Below are 7,947 nucleotides of genomic sequence, written 5' to 3'. Positions count from 1 at the left end.
CATGTTATTTCCTTTTTCATTTCAAGCAAGGAAGTGGATGTAGTTAGTAAGTAAGATATTTCAGACATTATTCTGACACAGAGGAGGAGATACTGGAATTATAATTAGTATCTATGCATGCATTTGTGATTTTGTTTGACCTTCCCATTGCTCACAATTTGAATTTGTTCACACTGCAGATGAGGAGACTGCTTCTCCACCGAAAAAGAGAGCTTGTTTGGGGACTGAGACAGCGAAAGATGGCACAGTGTGGCGTGAAGAACATGTGGGGACCCGTCTCCCTTTCACCCCTATAGAACCGTACGCTGCAGATGGAGAGCCAACGGCTAAGGCCAGGAGAAGTATCTTGAGTCGCCTTCAGAGCTTCCTGTGTTTCATCACTCTTGACATGCTTCGTAGCATTCAAGAATGGACTATTCAACATGCACAGCAAACGGAGCATGTTTGTTGGTTCATGGACCTCCCTGAACTAATGGCATTTATTGCTATTGTCATCTTGCGGGGGGTTTACAGGGTTCCATCTGTAAATGACTGCTGGTCAGCAAACCTGGGAAACCCACAGATAATTGGAACTATGGCACGAAACCGCTTCCAAGACATCATGCAACACCTACGCTTTGATGACAAGTCCACCCGCTGTGATCGAGCAAAGACTGATAAGTTCGCAGCAATTTCCAGTGTGTGGGGATCATTTGTCACCAACTGCATCACGTGCTACAACCCTGGTCTACATATCACCATCAATGAACAGCTTTTCCCATCAAAAACTCGGTGCAGTTTCCTGCAGTATATTGCCAGTAAACCGGACAAGTTTGGGATCAAGTTTTGGGTGGCTTGCGACCTAAAATCCAAGTACATTTGCAATGTCTTCCCATATCTTGGCAAGGACCCCAATCGTCCCACTGGGGAGAGACTTTCCGAAAATGTAGTTATGAGGCTGATGGAACCATTCCTGGACAAGGGCAGAAATGTTACCACTGACAATTTTTTCACATCGCTTTCACTTGCGCAAAAACTTCTTAGACGGAAAACCACCATCCTCGGCACAGTCAACAAGATTCGCAGGGAAATTCCTCAATCCACTAGACAGACAGATCGCAATGAATTCACCACTCAGGTATGTTGCAGGTCTTTTGTGGTTCTATGTTTATGTGTTTCATTGTGTGTAAAAGGGCTATGGAATTAACAATTTATCTTATTTCTTAGGTGTTTTCAACCTCTGCTGCCACGCTGACGGCGTATGCGGCCAAACGGAAGAAGACAGTATATATTCTTAGCAGCATGCACAGCGTGGTTCAGACCGAAAACACTACCAAAAGGAAGCCAAACACTGTCACCCTTTACAACAAGACAAAGTGTGGCGTGGATGTGATGGACCAGATGGTTCGGGAGTACACTGTCCGCAAAGGAACACGGCGCTGGCCAGTTGCCGTGTTTTATAACATGATTGACATGGCAGCACTGAATGCACATGTGCTGTATCAAGAATGCACCGGGACGAAGGAAAGACGGGTGGACTTCCTGGTAGCCCTTGCAACCGAATTGGCTCACTCTCATGTAGCTGCGAAGAAGGAAAGAAAAGAACAGTTGCTTCGGACACAACCCTCCACACCGAGCCCTGGAAAAAGGGCCACGTGTCAGGTCAAACACAGATGCAAAAAAAATCAGGCCACTGTGCGATGTGTTCACTGCTACAGGTACACATGTGGTAAATGCAGGCGACAGATACCGTGGCAGTGCCAGGATTGTGAGTGATTGCTGAAAATGTTGTAATGTACTCACTCAATTTTTGTTATTATTTGTAAACATGTGTACAAACGGTTGGTTTTTTTTCTATTTTCATCAATAAATGTCAGCAACAAAGGACCTACATGTGTGTTGAGTTCTCCCTAAGATGGCATACTGAAACACTCCAAGTGTTTGCAAGTAAACCTGACAAGTTTGGGATCAAGTTTTGGGTGGCTTGCAACCTAAAATCCAAGTACATTTGCAATGTCTTCCCATATCTTGCTGGTACTATTGTACCAGTGCTCTGAATGGTGCCACAATGGACCACTGATCAACGACCACTGAACGACGGGGTGACGGGTTGCAGTGTTGCACTCACTTTTTATTATTATTAGTACATATGTGTACAAATGGTTGGTTTTTTGTACTGTAAGCAATGGGAAGGTCAAACAAAATCACAAATGCATGCATAGATACTAATTATAATTCCAGTATCTCCTCCTCTGTGTCAGAATAATGTCTGAAATATCTTACTTACTAACTACATCCACTTCCTTGCTTGAAATGAAAAAGGAAATAACATGAAATGAAACTACTGTTTTTATCAATAAATGTCAGCAACAAAGGACCTAGACTCATGTGTGTTGATTTCTCCACACTCACTGCGGATGAGGAGACTGCTTCTCCACCGAAAAAGAGAGCTTGTTTGGGGACTGAGACACTCATCTGCAGTGTGAACAAATTCAAATTGTGAGCAATGGGAAGGTCAAACAAAATCACAAATGCATGCATAGATACTAATTATAATTCCAGTATCTCCTCCTCTGTGTCAGAATAATGTCTGAAATATCTTACTTACTAACTACATCCACTTCCTTGCTTGAAATGAAAAAGGAAATAACATGAAATGAAACTACTGTTTTTATCAATAAATGTCAGCAACAAAGGACCTAGACTCATGTGTGTTGATTTCTCCCCCAATCCCCTCCCTCCAGAATTCCTAGGTAACGACCCAATATACATATGAATGACTAGCCAATTTAGCTTCCACTTCCAGCATTTGACTGCTCTCCGGCTTTTAAAGGTAGAAACGCAAAATGATGACTCCGCGGGGGTCTAAGGTACTACCCCGAAATGACTGCTCTCCGGGGGTGTAAGTGTTAAGGAGTTAATACTGGGTCCTGGACAGTGCGTCAGCCACCACGTTGTCCACACCTCTCTGATGTCGGATGTCTATGTTATACTCCTGAGCAAGCAACGCCCATCTCATCAATCTTTGGTTATGATTGTACATGTGCTTTAGGAATACCAGAGGGTTATGGTCAGTATAAACCATGACAGGGGTGGTGGTTGACCCCACGTACACGTCGAAATGCTGCAGAGCAAGCAACATGGCCAGGGTTTCCTTCTCAATGGTGGAATAGTTGAGTTGATGAGGCTTGAACTTAGCTGAGAAGTAGGAAACCGGGTGACTGATGCCATCAACTCCATCCTGCAACAGAACTGCTCCAGCGCCTGTAGCGCTTGCATCCACTTCCAGCTTGAAGGCCTTGCTGAAGTCTGTATTTTGGTCAAGTGGGCTGAGTGTCCTGAGTGTCCTGAGTTTGATTCCACCACCAGGCCAGAGCCTTTCTTTGTTGTATTTGCATGTTCTACCTGTTTGTGTGGCTTCTCTCTGGGTAGTCTGGTGTTCCCCCGCAGTCCAGAGACATGCAGTTATTTGGGTTTGGTTAATTCACCCATAGGTCTGAATGGCTGTCTGTCTCTATGTGTTAGCCCTGTGACAGACTGGTGACCTGTCCCAGGTGTACCCTGCCTCAATTGAATTGATAGGCTGTGACGCTGACAAGGATAAGCGGCAGAGGATGGATGGATGAGCCGAACGTCCAACTATCTATCCATCCAGCTTCTTTCAATGTGGGGGAGTAACAGCTCTACACTGAGCTGCTCATCCTGTCTTTTTTTTTCTTTCTTCTATTAATCTAGCTAAGTGTAAACAGCAGTAAATACTAAATATTCAATGTTGTTGTGCAGCACGCAGGACAGACAGCGCACAATGTGCTTTGAAGTAGCAGCCAAGAAAGGTGTAATTTAAGTCTACGAACAGTGAACACCCATGTGCACACCTGTGTGGATCAGCGCACTTGTATTCAAAAGGTTTCCCCCATGTAACGGTCTGCTAGAGGATGTAGAGAGCCATAGCCCAGTCCCCCAGGGCATGAAGCAGGCATGGAGGAGATCCAGGCCCCAGAGTGCGAGAGCCCAAGGAGGACCACCGGAGGGGCATCTGTGCCACCCTCATGGGAAGGGCTGAGGATCCCCAGACGAGGTGTCACCCAGTAGCCACCGAGCAGAAGCTAGAGGGGGCTGCACCGGCGTGCCCGCCGGCTCTGCCGGCAGCCAGCTGTGCCAGAGTGAACCGAGCCGCAGGCCCAGAGGCCGGAGGCCTGAGGGCCCCCGCACCCCGGAGGAGGCCTGACCGAGCAACAGACGCCAGGCCTCGCCAAGTAGCCACCGGGAGTGAGCTGGTACCTGAGCGCCCAGCCCCGGACACCAAGAACCACCAATGCACCGACCCCTGAGGGCATCAGTCACCGGCAGGGAGTGTGGTGAGGGGAGGCCTTGGAGGGCCTGGGAGTTCCCAGAGAGGTGGAGTCTAAGACCCAACCTGACATATAGACACAGACAAACAGGCATTCCCACCCTCATGCACACATATACAAACACTCAGCACTCACCCAACGTAAGGATTGACATAAATGGACATGTACACACAGTCACACTCCCCAAACATACTCTATACCCCGGGTCCAGGTACCCTCGCCCCCAGAGGGGGAAACAGAACCCAGACCCAAGAGATGTTACCCTTCCCCCCGGGGTGGAGGCAAGCAGACCGTCCCAGGCTCCGCAGCAGCAGGGAGGCCAATCGGACAGCCAACATCTCCTCCCAGCCCCCCCGCCCCGATGGCTAGTAGAGAACGGGGGTGTGTGAAGACCCCATACCTCCCTCCTCCCGCTCATGTGTAGTGTTGCTACGTGTTGCTCTAAAGTGCATTTAAAACAAGGGAGAGCATGGTGCTGCTGCCAGAGAGCAGCAGGTGTTAGCACGGCCCCTCCCGAGAACCCTCAATGTCTACATGGATTTAAAATTGAGAGGTGGGCACCGGCGCCAGAGGTAGGTTTGAGTACACAGACCGTCCACTGGACGCCGTTAATGTGCCCACCCTCAAGGCCTTATATATATATGTGTGTGTGTTATGAGAGTGTAAGTAATGTGGATGTCTAAATTGTGAGAAAAAATTGAGGCACAGGTGGCCAGACGGGGACAGAGGGGGGGGGGGATGTCTCCCCTGCACCCTGGTGACACACCCGCACCCCAAGGCCCTACCTGTGTGGGTGAGTGTGGTGGAGCGGGAAGAGGGAGGTAGCCGGGGATGGGGTGGAAAAGGAGGGAGGGGAGGATGCCCCTCCCTAGGGCCAGCTCCCCCGCTGACCCCAGTAGGCACCCCCATCCTCTGGTACCCACCAAGGCAAGGGAGCCCAGGTCCATCCAGACCGAGGCCTACGGTAGCAGCACTGCCAAGCCCCACAGGACCCGGGGCAGCCCACCCTACCCCACTGCAGAGGAAACTGTACCCACCCCAACATTCAATCATCTCCCAGACTACACACGACAACAGACACCCAGGTTAAGTTAAGCTCATCCTGTCTTTAAATGAGAGCACTTCTCACTTTTCCTGGCAGAGTACTAATTAGGGTTGCCAATTCCTATCCCAGCTGCAAACCACAGACTGTCGGTACACGATCAGCACTCAATTAAACAACAGAACCACATCATCTGCAAAATGCAGGGATGAAATCCTGTAAGGCCTTACTACTTTATAGTTAATATGCTAGAGGCAAGTGTCTTTCACACTGCTGTACAGCTTTTACTGGTCCGAATCGGTAAATAAGTAAAACATAATTTTTGCTATTCTTCCTATTCTCTCTAATATGCTTACAGTTTTTTGGGGAATCAACAGAAAAATTCCCAACCCCAGCCCACTGGAAGACGTGGCCTTAAAATTGCAGATAAATAATGTAGATGAAACTACTTTTGCAGGTATTATTAAGTAAGGGTTGCAGATTGTCAACTTTTCCTTCTCCTTTCTTTGAACTAAATGAAAAGTCAGTGTTAAGGGGGGGAGGGGCATGTGTATAAGGTTGAAATGAGTCATGCACATAAAGTAATGATGCAGTCAGGACGTGATACTGCTTCCTTTGTTCTCAAAATGCTGCTGTTATCCAACAGTAAATTAAAAATTCCAAAATGCCATTTAGCAAAGACAGAAAATTGATGCATATGTGAAAGCCAAACCCATAAGGACCTGTTGAGAGAAATTAAAAGAAAATACATAATGGCCCTCAATTTAACATTTTTAAATCATCGTTTTGATTAATGCCCTATAATCCTGAAAGACTATCACCATCATCATGGTGCACTATAACCTTGAGTGGTATTCTGATTACCTCTGTGAGAATTTAGCTCCAGCCTTTTCGAGCTTGCAGAATGGAAAGGAGGAAGTCTGTGGTTAACAATGGCAGGAAAGGGAAACTTGTTTTGAGAAGCTTGGCACATTAATGGCAGTGCAGGCTTAAAATAATTGGAGACACTGTAAATGTTAATTTCTTGGTTGTAATGTGGTGTCGGTAGCAAACCTATACTTTGATGTCTCATTATATTTTTAGTATTTTGTTCCCTTAATCTCATTCTTGTAGGCATCTAAGTAGATTTAAATCAAATTGGTCATAACTTAAAGTTTTAATTATACTTTATCCTGAGGGTGGAAAAAATGCACAGCTTAACTTATTTTGCAGTACAAACCCACTCAGTTACAGTGCATCCAGAAAGTATTCACAGCATTTCACTTGTTCCACATTGTGTCATGTTACAACCTTGTTCCAAAGTGGATTGGATTCATTTTTCACCTCAAAACTCTCTACGCAGTACTCCATAATCCAGGCAGGCAACTCTTGGTGTTCAAACTTCGCCCATTTATGGACGATGGAGGCCACTGTGCTCATTGCAGAATTTTTTTCTTTATCAGATCTGTGCCTCAATACGATCCTGTCTCTGAGGTCTACAAACAATTCCTTGGACTGCATGGCTTTGTTTGTGCTCACTGTCAACTATGCGACCCTACATAGACAGGTGTGTGCACAGGTGGACTCCAGTCACTTCAATCAGACAGGTCAGTGGAAACAGTATAAGCTCATTGTTGTGCGTCATAGCAGTGCCTGTGAATACTTACATACATAAATATTAACAGGCACTATGTCTTCATTTTGCAAGAATTTTAAGCAAACATTTTGTCAGTTTGTCATCATGGAGTATTATTGTGTGAAGAACTTCGAGGTGAAAAATCCATTTAAAATATTTTGAAATGAGGAACATGACACAATGTGGAACAGGTGAAGTGCTATGAATACTTTCTGGATGCACTGTATACCATACTGCTGTCTGAAGTATTTCCACAGTAACTCGAATTACTGCTTTCTCACTAGTATCAGTTTTACTCCCTCTTACAATGTGTAACAGTCCCATGACATTTGACTTAATAAATGACGGATCTTATCTAAATATGAAACAGAAGGCACCAGGGAGCACCCAACTCTAAGAAACCTCACTTGAACACAGACATGCGAGTCCTCGCAGAGCAAATCATATTTCGAATGGCTCTAAACACACCTTATCAGCATGTGTAACTGAAACAAATATTGCCAGCTGTAAGACACAATCATTAACTGGTGACTTATCGTGAAATGCAAACAGTAACCAAGCAACCCAGACTCAATGTGAAGTAGCTGAGAGCCAATAATCCTGCTAAAACAAGCAGGGCTCTTTCCACTCACTATTTTTCTACAAAAGAATAAATTAATTACTTGTTATCTTAGAGACAAAAAGCAAAGCTTGTCAGGTAGAGCAGCACTGTAGAAAAAAAGGATGAGCAGGTGAGATAATGGAGATAATGTTACAAGCTGTGAAGAGAAAGCGCTTTCTAAAAAGGTGCTCCTACATTGTCAGACATTCTTTGAAGTCTTGAAATCCTTCCCTGAAGAAAGGATTTCCAACACAAAAAGTTAGTCCAACAGAGAAACTCCAAATTATAAAGCACAAGCCTATAGGGAAGAGTGACTCCTGCTGGAAACAACAAAAAACTGACTGGTTCTAATGTTAGC

The sequence above is a fragment of the Maylandia zebra genome, linkage group LG7 (genome assembly GCF_041146795.1).
Source record: "Maylandia zebra isolate NMK-2024a linkage group LG7, Mzebra_GT3a, whole genome shotgun sequence".
Classification (NCBI taxonomy): domain Eukaryota; kingdom Metazoa; phylum Chordata; class Actinopteri; order Cichliformes; family Cichlidae; genus Maylandia; species Maylandia zebra.
The sequence above is the reverse complement of the archived record's forward strand: the minus strand, read 5'-3'. Positions refer to the sequence as shown.